Genomic DNA, 16911 nt, shown 5'->3' on the forward strand with positions numbered 1-16911 from the left:
ATGTATATGAAAGTGCATTATTATACACTTATTATTGTTTATTTATTTATTTGTATATGTAGATATACATTAGTGAAAAGTAAAATTTTAATTGTTATTACAACAACAACTCATATCAGAAACCCTTTGCCCTAGACATGCTCCACCTTTGGAATAGCCTTTGCTAATACAATCACTATTGCAGCTATTTGAACATGGACCCAAGCAAATTACTGGCAAGTTTATTGCTTCCGCTGGCCCTGTTCATTGTAAATTAATATATAATAAACTCAATTGTTAAAGAAATATATATATAGATAGGAATTAAGTAATTACCAGTTGAGGCCAAAAGCAATGCAATGCAGAGAAAACCCATGAGAGTGATAGCTTTAGAAGAAACCATCTCTATTAATTTCTCTTGTTGATATGATATGATATCATATTATGTACTTCTATTTCTTCTTATATATATATCTTTATGCAATAATCAATAAATAAATAAGTTGACCTTTGTTTCTTAATGTAGATTTTGGATTTTTTTTTTTTGTTTCTATCTATATATATATATTTTTTATTATTATAGTAACGTGGATCAGACTTTTAAAGAACATATATCATATATAAATAGAATCATAATCCTACCTAGTGATGAAAGTTAAATTTTGAGATCTCTTTTCATTGATTTTTTTTTTTTTTGGAAGAAATCTCTCTTCATTGATTAAATTGGATTTTTTTTTTGAAAATAAAATTGAATTTTTTTTATACATAAATAAGTATATATATATTTACATGAATATTCATTAATGGTTACAGTAAAAATGTAATATTGGTTACATTTTTATATAACTTGCTATAACAAGTATTTTACAGATAATTTTTTTTTATTTTTAAACTTAAAATTAATTATATATTTAAAATAATTTTTTTAATTAAAATATTTAATAATACCTTTTCATAAATTAATATTTATATATATATTTTTTTTTATTTTAAGGAAATAAATAAACTTAAGTTATTATAAAATTACAAGTAATTTATTAATTATTTTTAGTAAATTTTTAAATTAATCACAACCGTTCAATAATGATCATACGGCTAAAAGTAATTATAAGCATTATAGTTATATATTTAAGTGACGTTTGGTAACACTTTTTTAATTAGTTTTCTGTTTTTAAAATTAAAAAAGTGAAAATATTTTTAAAAAACATGTTCTATAAATTATTTTTATTTTTCAATTTTTTAATTGAGAATCAAAATTTTAAAAATAAAAAAAATCACTTTCAATATTTTTTTAAACAACGACCAGATTCGAACTTGAATCCCCCCTCCCACGGCCCTGGCACTCAACCCGACATTTGACCCGAACCTGAATCTGACCCCGGACCTTGACCCAGCTTAAATAAAATCAAAAAATGAAAATGAATTTTACAGAATAAATTTTTGTTTTGTTGTTTTTAAAATTGAAAAAACAAAAATTGTTACAAAACACATTTTTGTTTTTCAAAATAATTTTTTTTTTTAAAAGAAAATTTCAAAACAAATTTTTGTTTTCCAAACAGCAAATTAATATAACTATTAAAACCTTCCCCACATATATCTTTATATATTAAAAGTGTCTATCTAACGACATTTCTTGGTTTAACGGCATTTCTTGGTTTAACAGAATATACTTTAAAAATAAAAGAATATTTTGTTAAATTTAACGATGTTAGTAGGTTTAATTTTTCCGTTAACTTTGCGATTGTATCGATAAATAAAACTAAACTCACAAAATCCTAACTCATTTATACTGTACACTTAACTCCCAATCGCATATCGTCGAAACCAACAGCCCGAAGAACCCGACGCTTTCACCGACTCCTCCATTCCACTCTCCCAATCCCAATCGGAGGTCAATCGATTTTATTCCCTCGGTTGGAGTCGACTTCTTCATTTATAATAACTTGTTATTGTACTATTTAGAAGTGAAACGATGTTGCTTCTCAACCACGGCCTACGAAAATTTGAGACATGTTGCTTCTCTGCTTTTCATCGAAGAATATCAGTCTAAGCAATCCTTATACCACGATAACTCAATTGAATCTAATTTTCTGGTATTTCCCCAAATTGAACATACCAATCTTTTCTTTTTTCTTTTTATCTGCGATACTTGTAGAACTGTGTCTAGGGTTTCATTAGTATTTGAAATAATTAATTGTATATAGTGTTTACACTTCTACAAATAAGAAATCTCTTAGTGATTTACTATAGCCAAATTCCACTCCCCACTTCCTTAATATCACTTCCTAAGATTGGCTCATATTCCTTTAGACGTCCATCTTCGATTTGGTAAGTGATCCTCTAAATAATCAATATAGATAATTTGTTTAGGGTTCAATTGTCTTGTCGTTGTTCTACATTATTATGAGTTTTTTAATTTTTGATTTGGCATTGTGTTATTTATGTTAGATTATATATATGGGTTTTCTCATTGACAATTATGGCTAAATTATGAATTGGGTTTTTAATAATTAGCATTATGTTGTTTAATAGACTAAAAATCTCAATTATGTCATTGATATCTTTAGTTGGGTCTTGCTATGATATGCTTTTGTAGTATAACTTTGATCATATAAAAATGTTTTGAATCTAATTTTTTAACATTTCTTTATTTTTTGGTGTTGTATATGATCAGTTTCTTGAGTTAATCATTTTACTTTGATTTCACTTTGTAAGTGTTCTGTTGCCCTGTAATCTCTCTCTCTCTCTCTCTCTCTCTCTCTCTCTCTCTCTCTCTCTCTCTCTCTCTCTCTCTCTCTCTCTCTCTCTCTCTCTCTCTCTCTCTCTCTCTCTCTCTCTCTCTCTCTCTCTCTCTCTCTCTCTCTCTCTCTCTCTCCTTCTTTGCTAAAGAAAGGTTTTTTAGTCCTATTTTTAATACTTAACCACAGAAAATTATTGCTTTCCTTTATTTGGAATTTTCATTAACTTAATGGATGGGTGACCTCCTGGGAAGTTTTCCCAGGAAGCGTGCGAGTGAGGACAAAGCATGCTGGAAACACTCGTGTTGGTCTGTAGGGTCAGTCGTCAGTCTAGGAAGCAGCCAGAGTGGCGTACTCGTGTATAAGAGCCATTCATTTCGTGGGTGTAAGGACCCAATGGAGGCTTGAAGCGGAGATGTTACAGTAATGTGTGTCACTGATGTTGATCAGCAACAACACTTTGATATGTTATTCAAGGAACGTTATGTACATACATAGTCAAAATTTACCTAAAATATGATGGATTAATTTAAAGCTTAAAATAAAATTAATCATACGTGGCAAGCCACGTAACATCCACCTAGTATATATATAAATATATATATATATTTCTTATTTCAATAATTTTTCTCAAACTATTTCACTAAATTTTTCATTCACTCAATTGTAACATCTTAATCCTTTACTTTAGAACAGGATGTTAATTAAAATAAAAATGTGGAAAAATAATGGTGCATGTATGGAGAAAATGAGCTTTAAGGGTGATGGTGGCGGCATTTTTTCATTGAAAAAAAGATGGAGAAGAAAGAAGAAATGGGAGTTTCAAATATAATATTAGAATTTTATATAGACCTATATTTTCAAATAACCAAAGACACACGTATGCCTCCACATCTATCTGATAGGGTAGGATAGTGAAGACTTATGTCTTTAGTTATTTCAATTTGTATCGTAAAATATTGAAGATATACATTATATTTTTAGTAGTCCCAATGTTAAATAAAGAACATTCTTTATTTTCTATCAAACAAATACCTTCTCTCAATCGAGTCATTTTTTAACATTTGCATTTTAATTGAAGTGACAATGAAGATATCATGTCGACATGATTTTATTGATCTACATATGTGTATGTATCTGACATTAGGGCTTCATCAAACTGTCACTATAAAACATATGATTTAGAGCCCCTTGTTGATCAGTGAATTGTTTTTCCCAAACCTTACGATATGGTGTAGTTTGAGGGGTAAATACCATTTTGGACCCTGTGTTTTGCAAAAGTTACAGATTGGACCCTGTGTTTTGTTAAATGACAAAATGGACCTTGCATTTTCTAAAATAGTAAAAATAGGACACTGAGCTTAATTTTTGACAATTTTTTTTTTTAATACAACAAACTTGAAGATAATGCTTAATACGAACAGATACAAAAAATGTAAACAGTTTTGTCATAGCACTTTTAGATCGGATTATAATTAAACTTTATTTTGACAAAAAATCAATTCAGGGTCCTATTTATTTTAGAAAATACAGGGTCCATTTTGTCATTTAACAAAACACAAGGTCCAAAATAGTATTTACACTAGTTTGTGGCTTGGAATTTTATTAACATCGCCCCACTTTTTTTCTTTTTTTTTTCTAAAACAATGTGAAATTTGCCTCAAATATCTATTTTTTAAATATAAATATTCTCATCTGGCAAACTAGTTACTATCTTAAAGGTATCAGTGACTATATTAAGTAACTAGTTACCATCTTAAAAGTAACCAGTGACAATCATTAAAGTTACTAAGTAATGTGCCACATTAGGCTAATTCAACTTTTTTTTTTGAATAGAACTCTCATTAATCAACAATAAAGATCCTCACTAATTTATTGGTGAACAATACATTGTTCAATTACGTCCAAAGATAAATGAGAAAAAAATTATATGGTTAATATAGATTATTCCTTAATACCAATTTTATTTAATCAGTGAATTAATAATTACTTTTTTTAATAGGAAAGAATTCAAACTTTTTTTTTTCTATTTCCCATGCATGACAAAAGCATTTACATTAACAACAACAAAATGTTGTATGCTTGTTTTCGATATTTAAACGTGCATGTTTGGTTAATTAAATTATACATAATGTTAACATTATAATACCCCAATTTTGTGTAAAATATCTTCTTGAGAGATTACATGCATTTTACTAAAATGATTTTTTTTTTATCAATATATGAAAATAATAAAAGTAGAAATAATAATAAAACCAATTATACTATTATTATAATAGTACCTTTTATTTATTTAATGATGAAGGATATACATTACAAATTTTAATTATTAAAACAACAACATTGAGCATAATTCCCCTTGAATTGAAATGTACATTTTCCTCCATTTTTGTAGCCTTTCTCAATGCAATAGGCATTGCAATCGAATTCCTTACTATAACAATAATCAATGCAATTTGTTGGCAAATTTATTGCACTTCCAAACTCTGCCATTCATTTACCCATTATATTAATAAACATTGTAGTGTTAGATATATAAATATGAAATAAAAAAAAATGACAAGATGTGTATATATACAGAACATTTTATGATTACTAAATAAATTTAATTATAAATATTAATTTTAAAAATATTAAACTATTAAATTAAATTTAAATCTAATAGTAATAACGAATAATAAAATAGAAATTTAAATTTCTAGGAACCAAGAATACAATACATGCACATAAAATCTATGATAGTGATGATCATGGTTTTAGAAGAAACTATCTTAATTTATTTGTTCAATCATAGATACTTATATTAAAATAATATATTTTGTTGTATCTATTCTTATACACATATTTTTGTGCAAGTGCAACAACAAAAAAAAAAAAATCTTATATGTATTTGAATTTACTTTTTAGTTTTAAGTATATATATTTTCAAGTAATAAAAATATGTATTTGGATTTTGTTTACTTTTTTTTTTTTCCTTTTTCTTTTTATAGAGATGTATGTATGTATTTGGATTTGTTCCTTTTTTTAATGAATCATGTTTTTTTATTATTATATATATGTATTTAGAATTGATTTATGCTTTAAATTATGTTAGAGTATGTACTATGTATGTTTATATTGGATTTTGTTTCTATATATTTTAGTTATGTGTGTGTTTTTTTAATAAAAAATTATATATAGTTGATATTGATTTTTAATTATGTGTTTTAAAGTATGCAATGCAAGACATATAATTTTTTTTTAAGAAAATTACACTGCATATTTTTTTTTTTAATTTGATGTCATATTAATATATACTCTCTCTTTTAAAATTTATTGTGTTTACCTCTTTTTTCAATCATTTTACTAATTTCATTTCTATCACTTTATGTTTACCCATTATGTTCATTATTTTCTAATTAAAATTTTGCCTCAACTTTCCTACAAACCTATACATCCATCTACAATAAACACAAATATATTATGTTTGAAATTATATCTTAGTTATATGAGTGTGTGAGGATAATTTAAGTACAATACTCATAAAAAAATATAATTAAATTAACTTTTATTTGAGGGTAAATTTAATTGATGTATAAGAAATAAAAATATTCTTCAATTTTTTCTTTTTTTTTTTTTTTGAAAAAGAGTATTATGGGACTCAAATCCACACAATTATGAAATTTGTCAACATCAAACAAGTTATGAATATTTATTGTTTACAATACACTTAATTTTATTTAAATAAAAATCTAATTATAAAAACCATCTTTTTTTTTTTATTTTGGGCTCTTAAGAAAAGTGTGGCCCTAGACATATATATGCTCAGCCTGCTAATGCCTAGGGTTGTATGTACATATATTTTGATTTGGTTTTTGTTTTTTTAATTATTTTTCTAAAGTACATATTTATATATTTGGATTTAATTTCTATTATTAAAGAATTTACCTATGTATTTTGATTGAGTTTCTAATCATATATATATACATTATATGGAGTAATTTCTAATCAGATTTAAAGCATATATGTATATTTACACATGTATTTAGATTTAGTTTCTAATCATATGTACATGTATTTTTTAAGGAGTTTCTAATCAGATTGGTTTTAGAAAAGCCTTTGCTAATACAATCACTATTGACCCAAGCAAATTACTGGCAAGTTTATTGTAAATTAATATATAATAAGCTCAAATGTTAAAGAAATTTTTATATATATATATATATTTATATATAGATAGGAATTAGGTAATTACCAGCTGAGGCCAAAAGCAATGCAATACAGAGAAAACCCATGAGAATGATAGCTTTAGAAGAAACCATCTCTATTTTTGTTGTTGATATGATATAATATGATATTATAATGTACTTCTATTTGTTCTTATATATATTTTTATGGTAACGTGGATTAGGCTGTAATAATGATATATATACTACAAAAATAGAATCATAAACCTATCCACTTAATTAATTTGATGAGATCTCTTTTTTTGGGAAGAAATCTCTCGATTAAATTGGATTTTTTATTTTGAAAACGAATTGGATTTTTTCCTATATATTGGTGGTTACATTTTTTGTTGGTCTTGTTTTAATGGATAAAATTTTTATTTTTAGACTTAAACTAATTATATACTTAAAATAAATTATTTTTTAATTAAAATATTTAATAATTTTTTTTAAAATTAATATTTACAATTTTTTTTAAATAAAATAAATCAAATCAAATTATAGTAGCAAATTACAAGTAATATATTAATTATTTTTAATAAATTTTTAAATTAATTACAACCGTCTAATAATGATGTATAACGGTTAAAAGACATTACGTATTATTAGCCTCTTTTAGCATTTTTAATATAATATTTTTGGCTTAGAACAAAGAGCATTGTTATTGGGCATCTTACAATTGGTTAACAATATTTTTTAAATTAAAGTAATTTGCGGCGAAATTTTTTTATGTTTTAATTTTTATACACTTATCTATTTAATTTTTTTTTGTGGTAAAATTACCTTATGTTTATTTTTCTTTGTAAATTTGACACGCCAGTTAAATATTACCATTAAATATCAACGGAAAGATTATTGTACGCACATGTGTATATATAACAGTAAAATCTCGAAATTAATATAGTAGTAATTCTGTTGTTATTTAACATTAATATTTAATTAAAACCTTAAATTCGCAAAGAAAAATAAACTTAAGCAGATTTTGTCACAATGTCACAAAAAAAAAAAAAAATTAAAACATAAAAAAAATTTGCCACAAATTTTTCTTTAAATTACGAGATTTGATAATTATATCACACTAATAATAATATAAGATGGTAATTTTTTAGCTATTCTTTAACACAAATGTATATGAAAGTGCATTGTTATACACTTATTTATTTATTTGTATATGTTGATATACATTAGTGAAAAAGTAAAATTTCAATTGTTATTACAACAACAACTCATGTCAGAAACCCTTTGCCCTAGACATGCACCACCTTTAGAATAGCCTTTGCTAATACAATCACTATTGCAGCTATTTGAACATGGACCCAAGCAAATTACTGGCAAGTTTATTGCTTCTGCTGCTGGCCCTGTTCATTGTAATTAAATTAATATATAATAAACTCAATTGTTAAAAAAAATATATAGATAGATATATAGGAATTAGGTAATTACCAGCTGAGGCTAAAAGCAATGCAATGCAGAGAAAACCCATGAGAATGATACCTTTAGAAGAAACCATCTCTATTAATTTCTCTTGTTGATATGATATGATATGATATGATATGATATTATTTGTTCTTATATATATCTTTATGAAATAATCAATAAATAAAAAAGTTGACCTTTTTTTCTTAATGCAGATTTTGGATTTTGTTTCTATATATCTATATATTTTTTTTTTCTTATTATTATGGTAACGTGGATCTGACTTTTAAAGACATGTATCCTATATCATAATCCTAGCTATACACCCAGTGATGAAAGTTAAATTTTGATCAGATCTCTTTTCATTGATTTTTTTTTTTTTTTGGGAAGAAATCTCTCTTCATTCATTAAATTGGATTTTTTTTTAGAAAAAATGAAATTAGATTTTTTCATATATAAACATATATAAATATTATATTATTTGAATGGATTGAGCTATTTATAGCATTTGAGTATTCAATGGTTAAAAATGTAATCGGGTTATATTTTTTTATAACCTGCTATAATGAGTAATGAACGGGTAAAAATTTAATTTTTAGACTTAAATTATTTATATATTTAAAATAATTTTTTTAATTAGAATATTTAATAATACCTTTTCATAAATTAATATTTATATATTTTTTATTTTAAGAAAAAAAATAAAATTAAGTTAGTATCAAATTACAAGTAATCTATATTAATTATTTTTAGTAAATTTTTAAATTAATTATAATTAAATATTAATGATCTTACGGCTAAAAAAATAATTATAACTATCATAATTATATATTTAATGTAACTATTGAAACATTCTCTACATATATATAAATATTTATATCTCAATAAGCTATATTTCACTTAATTTTTCATTTACCTGTAACATTTAATCCTTTATTTTAGAACAGGATTCATTAAACCGGTTACATTGTATCATACCAGTAACCGTACATAGTTTACAACCTTCCATGGTGCGGTTTTGGTTTGGTCAAACTTTTTCCTAATCACACCACACCAAATTTCTAGAGAAATACTAATTTTATTATAATTCTATCATATAATTTAAAGGACACTATTACAAAAAGAAAAATTATATCTTTAGATTTTTCTGGTCTATTTGTGGTTAAAAAAATCTTGGTACCAAAAAGTATAATTAACTCGAAGACGTAGGTTTTAAAAGCACCAAAGATGTACGAGAGACTCATGTCTTCGATTATATATTTTATTTATTTTTAGATTAAAAAATTGATACTTATACCATAAATTGAAGCCATTGTTTAACACTCCCGTAAATGAGCTCTCCAAACTCACAAAACCCTAAAATTAAAATTCGTAAACAAACAATACTTTTCAATGATCACCATCGTTTAACACCACCAAATTTTTGATCAATACCGTGTATAGTTTTCCAACAATTGTAGTGGACTTTCTGATCACCATAGTAAAGTGATGTATACCTCAACGCAAGCTAAAAGGCAACATCGAAACCCTCAAAATCATCACCGTTAACCGATCGTCGTTCTCCAAAACTCCTAAATATACTTCAGCCTAAACTCTCTGTGACAGTCAGTAGTCCCGTGATCCGTAAGGGGAAAACACCGGGTAAGCTGTGCAATCCCACACCGCCTGGGGAAGGTCAAGTGGGATGATTCTGAGACTGTGTAGGTATGGGACTACACAGTTAAAGAGAGCTTAAATGGATTGATTGGTACTACCTATATCAACAAGGTGCATCTTGTTTTTCGGTAGCCCATCTCGAAAGAACTCCATAGTTAAGCGTGCTTGGCCTGGAGCAATTTCAAGGATGGGTGACCTCCTGGGAAGTTTTCCCAGGATGCGTGTGAGTGAGGACAAAGCACGCTGGAAACACTCGTGTTGGTCTGTAGGGTCAGTCATCGATCTAGGAAGCAGCCAGAGTGACGTACTCGTGTATAAGAGCCATTCATTCCGTGGGTGTAGGAACCCAATGGAGGCTTGAAGCGGGGACGTTACACTCTCACATCTACCATGATATTCTAAATTAAATTAATTCATATAATGTATATGTGTTTCAAGTGAGAAAACTAAAAGATTAAAAAAATGTGGAAATATGATGGTGTATGGAGAAAATTGAGCTTTAAGGGTGATGGTGGCAGTGTTTTTTCGTTGAGAGAAAGATGAAGAAGAAAGAAAATATAGGAGTTTTAAATCTGAAATTAGGGTTTTATATAGACTATATCTTTGGTTATTATGTATCTGATAGGGTATGATAGGGTAGGATAGTGGAGATTTATGTCTTTGGTTATTTCGATTTGTGTCGTAAAAAATTGAAGATATACACCATATTTTTAGTAGTCACAATGCAAGATTAATTTTTGTTAAATAACGAACATTTTTTTTTTCTTGTCAAACAAAGTACCTTCTCTCAATCGAGTCATTTTTTAACATTTGCACCGAAGTGATAATGAAGATATTATGGCATCACGTGATTGATCTACAAATATGTATCTATAAAATATATGATTTGGAACCCCTCGCTGAATGATTTTTCTCAAACCGCACGATGTGGTGTAGTTTGTGGCTTGGAATTTTATTAACATCGCCCCACACTTTTTTTTTTTTCTTCTGATTAAGGATATCACACACATTTTTAAACACAAAAAATCTTACTTTTAGTCACAACAAAATTTGTGACTAAAAGTGAAAAAATTGTGACTAATTATAAATTATTATTCCTATGTTGTGACTAATAAAAGGCCCGTTGCTAAAAGTATTAGTCACAAAAATTACAATTTGTTGTGACTAAATGTATTTTTAGTCACAATACTTGTTGTGACTAAAACTAAATTAATGACAACTTATAACTAAATACTATGTTTTAGTCACAAGTAAAATTTTGTTGTGACTAAAAGTCACATTTAGTCACAAAAAATATTATGTTGTGACTAAAAAGTTATCACTAAAAGTAACAGTTTTTTGTAGTGAAATAAATTCTAACATATATTATAATATAACTAAAACAATGTGAGATTTGCCTCAAATATCTATTTTTGTAATATAAATACTCTCATCTGGCAAACAAGTTACTATCTTAGAGGTATCAGTGACTATATTAAGTAACTAGTTACCATCTTAAAAGTAACCAGTAACAATCATTAAAGTTACCAAGTAATGTGCTGCATTAAGCTAATTTAACTTTTTTTTTTTTTAAATAGAACCCTCATTAATCAACAATAAAGATCCTCACTAATTTGGTGAACAATACATTGTTCAATTACATCCAAAGATAAATGAGAAAAACTCATCCTCAATGCTAAGTTTTGCCTAAAAAAAATGGGTCACAATATTGATCCTCTCAAGGGAAACAAAATGACATAATTTGATAAACAAACATAAAATGATGGCACCGTTTGATCGAGTGCTTTCGAAATGGCAAGCAATTGAGCTTTAAGGAGGTTCTACGTACCGAGATGAAATTCGATGTGCGAAACAACGAACCAATTAGTAGCCAAAGTCGTTCCGAACAACAGCACCAAACCCTAGCCTAGCCGCCCATGCATGGTTTTGCTAAGGGTACGTAGTAGCAGGGACGGACCCAAGTGTATTAGTTTGGGGGCTACTAGCAAAAATATTGCCTTTTAAAAAATTAAATGTGATTTTTTGAATTTGATAATTATAGATCAAAATCGTAAAAAAAGTCCCCATAAAATTAAATAAATCTAGTAAGAATAATTATAATATAGGTATAAATATTTTTGAATGATAAATAAGCCCCCACAAAGTAAAATTTCTAGGTCCGTCACTGCGTAGTAGCAACCATATTTCATTTCAACGTACCAACTAGATATGATCATTTCAAACCTCTAATAGTAAATTAAATATTCAATAATCTTACAATAAATATAACATTATTATTGAGTGGGTTACCCAAAAGAACTGAGTTTATTACTGAGTGAGCTAGTTTTCTTTGCTCTTGCACATAAATATATAATAAAAAATAACAAACTTTTTATTATAATGTAATTTAAATGGTATGTATATATAGGATTGAAATCTTGAAATTCTTCTTATGTATTGGTACAATGTTTGCTGTCAACATTTTGATGTGAAAATTATGGTACGAAGTATCCGAGTCACAAAAATAATACAATAATTGAGTATTGTCTTGACATGAATTGTAAAATTAAAAATAAAATTTTACAATAATATATATTTTTTCTTATTTAAAAGCTTTTTAATATATTTGGATATCACTAAAAAATCTTTTGTCATTAAATTATGAATCATTAGATAAATTATTTAAATTTTAAAAATAGCTTCTCATAAAATCCTTTTAGTATAAAAGCTACACAATTCTTAGTATAGCTTCTTCCAAAAGACTTCCGAATTAGAAAATGACTTATGTTTTATCCAAACACTCTTCAAAATGTCTTTTAATCTAGAAGCTAAAAAAAGGCTCAATGAAGCTAAACAAAAGTATAATAATAAACAATCCTTCATCATTAAAAAAATACTAAATTATTTAAATTTACTGTATAAAAAATTATATGGTTAATGTAGATTATTCCTTTAATACTGATTTTATTTAATCAGTTAATTAATAATTACTTTTTTTTAAGAAAATGTATACATTTATGTAAAATGTTTTTTTTTTAATAAGAAAGCATCCAAACATTTCTTTTTTTTTTATTTCCCATTACAAAAGCATTTACAACAACAATAATGATATAAGCAAAATATTGTTAGAACCTGTTAAATTCTTATTAACAACAATATTATATATTGATATGATTAAAATTAGCATTTAAAATACTTGTTGTATGCTTGTTTTCGATATTTAAACATGTGTTTGGTTAATTAAATTATGATTTTAACATCTTATAATTCCCCAAATTTTTTACAAATTTGTGTAAAATATCCTCTTGAGACATTACATGCATTTTACTAAAATGATTTTTTTTTTTATCAATATATGAATATACTAAAAACACAAATAATAATAAAACCAATTACTATTATTATAATAGTACCTTTTATTTATTTAATGATGAAGGATATACATTACAAAATTTTAATTATGAAAACAACAGCATTGAGCATAATCCCCCTTGAATTGATATGTACATTTTCCTCCATTTTTGTAGCCTCGCCCAATGCAAATGGCATTGCAATTGAATCCATCATGATCATAACAATAACTAATGCACTTTGTTGGCAAATTTATTGCACTTCCAACCTCTGCAATTCATTTACCCATCATATCAATAAACATTTTAGTATTAAATATTTAAATATGAAATAATAAAAACAATCACAATATATATGGGGAAACTTACAAAAATACTAGAATTTGAGTGAATTTTTACAAAAATACTGTCACACGAAATCTTTTTCAAAAATATTGTACTTTTATAAAACACAAAGTAGAGCAACTCAAAATAACAATGAAACAACTAAAAAACACCAATGAAACTTAACATTGTATACTGCATTATGAAACTTAATTAAAAAACACAGTAAAAATGTAAAAAATTCAGTCTGACAATATTTTTGTAAAAAAATAATAAAAATTAGTATACCATATAAATTTTCCAATAAAAAGTTTTATTAGATTTTTATTTAGGTGAAGCTAAGTATATTGTAAACAACAAAATTACACTCTTTGTTGATGATTGACACATTTCATAATTGTGTGGGTTTAAGTCACATATATTAGACTCTTTTAAATTAAGGACCCAAAAGTTTAAATCATCTTAATTGACTCACATTTTCTCAGGCATGTACCTGCATTCAATATAAAAATACATAGTACATACTCTAACATATTTTAAAACATAAATCAATTCTAAATAAATATATAATAATATAAAAACATGATTATTAAAAAAAAAAAATGGAACAAATCCAAATGCATACATACATCCCTATAAAAAGAAAAAGGAAAAAAAAAAAAAGGAAACAAAATCCAAATACATATTTTTTACATAAATATATATATATATATATATATATATATACTTAAAACTAAAAAGTAAATTCAAATACATATAATGATTTTTTTTTTGTTGCACTTGCCCAAAAATATGTGTATATAAGAATAGATACAACAAAATATATCATTTCAATATAAGCATCTATTATATTGAAGAAATAAATTAAGACAGTTTCTTCTAACTCTAGCACCATAATTACTATGATTTTATGTGTATTACATTCTTGTTGGTCCATCGTAAGTCTTTTGCCTTATTTTATTTATTATTTAATCAAAAGTTAATTCATATTTTTTTTTATTTAAATAGCTAAATTAAGTATAAAAAATTAATTTTTTTTATTATTCGTTATTAGATTAAAATTTAATTTAATAGTTTAATATTTTTAAAATTAATATTTATTTAGTAATTATCAATTGACAAGTGTTTTATATATGTATATATATGGGGTTTTTATAAAAATATTAAATTTTAAATAAAAATTTACAATTTTACTGTCACATAAATTTTTTTACAAAAATACTATTTTTTTATAAAACAACAAAACAGAACAATTTAAACAATAATGGAATCAACAAAAAAAAATAACCGTAAAACAACTGTGAAAACTTAACACAGTATATAATATTTTTGAAAAAAAATATATAATAATTTTAAAAAAAATTCTGCCTAAACAATAAAAAAAAAGTAAAATAGCCTTTGCTAATATAATAAACTCAAATGTTAAAGAAATATATATATAGATAGGAATTAAGTAATTACCAGTTGAGGCCAAAAGCAATGCAATGCAGAGAAAACCCATGAGAGTGATACCTTTAGAAGAAACCATCTCTATTAATTTTTGTTGTTATAATGATATAATATCTTTATATAAATAAAATAGTTGACCTTTTGTTTCTTAATGTAATCAATAAATAAAAAAGTTGAACTTTTTATAAAATAATATAAAGTAGATGAGAAGAAAGAAGAAGAAAAAAGAAAGAGAAAGTGAATGAGAATTTCTGAGTTGTTTATTCTAATGGGGTGAACCCCTATTTATACAAATACAAGAGTGAGATATTATGAAACTAAGAAAAATGGAAACTATGAAAAAAATGAATGTTGATTACAATTAATGGTAATAAATAAAATATTTCGACATCCACATAATTATTAATTAATATTTATAACAGACCTTTATTTCTTCATGCAGATTTTGGATTTTGTTTCTATCTACATATTTTTTCCTTAATATTATCATGGTAACGTGGATTTGGCTTTAATGATATATATATCCTATATAAATAGAATCATAAACCTACCCAGTTAATTAATTTTGATCAGATCTCTTTTTTTTTTTTTTTTGGGAAGAAATCTATCATTAAATTGGATTTTCTTTTTTTTCTTAAAAAAAAAAATGAATTGGATTTTTTTCGTAATAAATTACAAGTAATTTATTAATTATTTTTAATTAATTTTTAAATTAATCATAACCGTTTAATAATAAATGTAATTATAACCATCATAGTTACGTATTTAATGTAACTATATATTAAAATCTTCTCATAGATCTATTTTATATGAAATGTGGTTATGTAATGAAATTTTTAATTTTTAAGTTTTTTTACCGAATATCTCAATATTTAACAAAATATTCTTTATTTATTTCTTATATATATATATATATGAATTTTATTTTAAAAATGATTAATGATATTGTTTACTTTATTATAATCATTCTATATAAATTATAAGAATGTATTTATCACTATTATTATTTTTAAAAAAATATATATGTTTGGACATAAATTAAAATATATTTTGAAAGTAATTAATTCTGTAATCAAACTCAATTTTTGTCAAAAAAATTTCTAATATAATTTTTATATATAAAGAGATCAATATAAAATACGTATAAGAATGAAATTTATTCTTTTATTGTAGATATAAAATACGTATATATATATAATCACATCTAAAGAGCACACTAATGTAGCCGCAATAACTAAAAAAAATTCTCAAAGATCAAAATCTCAAATCTTATTTTAAAAATTAAAAAATAAAAATATATTACCTAATTAAAAAAAATTGAGTATACACGCACTTAACATCACTTAATTAAACCTAATTAAAAAAAACTAATTATACATACATTGCACGTAACATCAACCTAATAAATAAGTATTTATATTTCAATAATTTTTTTCAAACTATTTTTACTTAATTTTTCATTCGCTCAATTATAACAACTTAACATTTAACTTTAGAACGAGATGTTAATTAAACCGGCCACATTGTATTATACCACACCAAAATATTTTATACGGTAACCGTACATAGTTTACAACCTTCCATGATGCGGTTGTGGTTTGGTCAAATTTTTTCCTAATCACACCACACCAAATTTCTAGAGAAATACTAATTTTATTATAATTCTCATATCATTTAAAGCTCACTATTATAATTTTTAGCTTTAGTTTTTTTCATTGGTCTAAGGTTGAAAAAAAATTTGGTACCGAAAAGTATTAAGGCGAAGACGCAAGTCTTGAAATCACCGAAAATGTACGAAAAACCTATATCTTCGAT

The 16911-nt window shown here is 25.2% G+C and overlaps 1 long non-coding RNA gene across 1 annotated transcript; it reads right to left on the bottom strand.

The window, feature by feature from the left end:
* Nucleotides 1-8007: 8007 nt before the first annotated feature.
* LOC133037498 (uncharacterized) lies at nucleotides 8008-15627 on the bottom strand. The gene is made up of 2 exons (XR_009687590.1): nucleotides 15109-15627; nucleotides 8008-8280 (listed from the first exon to the last, which is right to left on the bottom strand). It is a non-coding gene; the product is annotated as an uncharacterized LOC133037498 (long non-coding RNA).
* Between the last annotated feature and the right edge of the window lie 1284 nt (nucleotides 15628-16911).

The sequence above is a fragment of the Cannabis sativa genome, chromosome 4, assembly GCF_029168945.1.
Source record: "Cannabis sativa cultivar Pink pepper isolate KNU-18-1 chromosome 4, ASM2916894v1, whole genome shotgun sequence".
In the NCBI taxonomy this organism is placed as follows: domain Eukaryota; kingdom Viridiplantae; phylum Streptophyta; class Magnoliopsida; order Rosales; family Cannabaceae; genus Cannabis; species Cannabis sativa.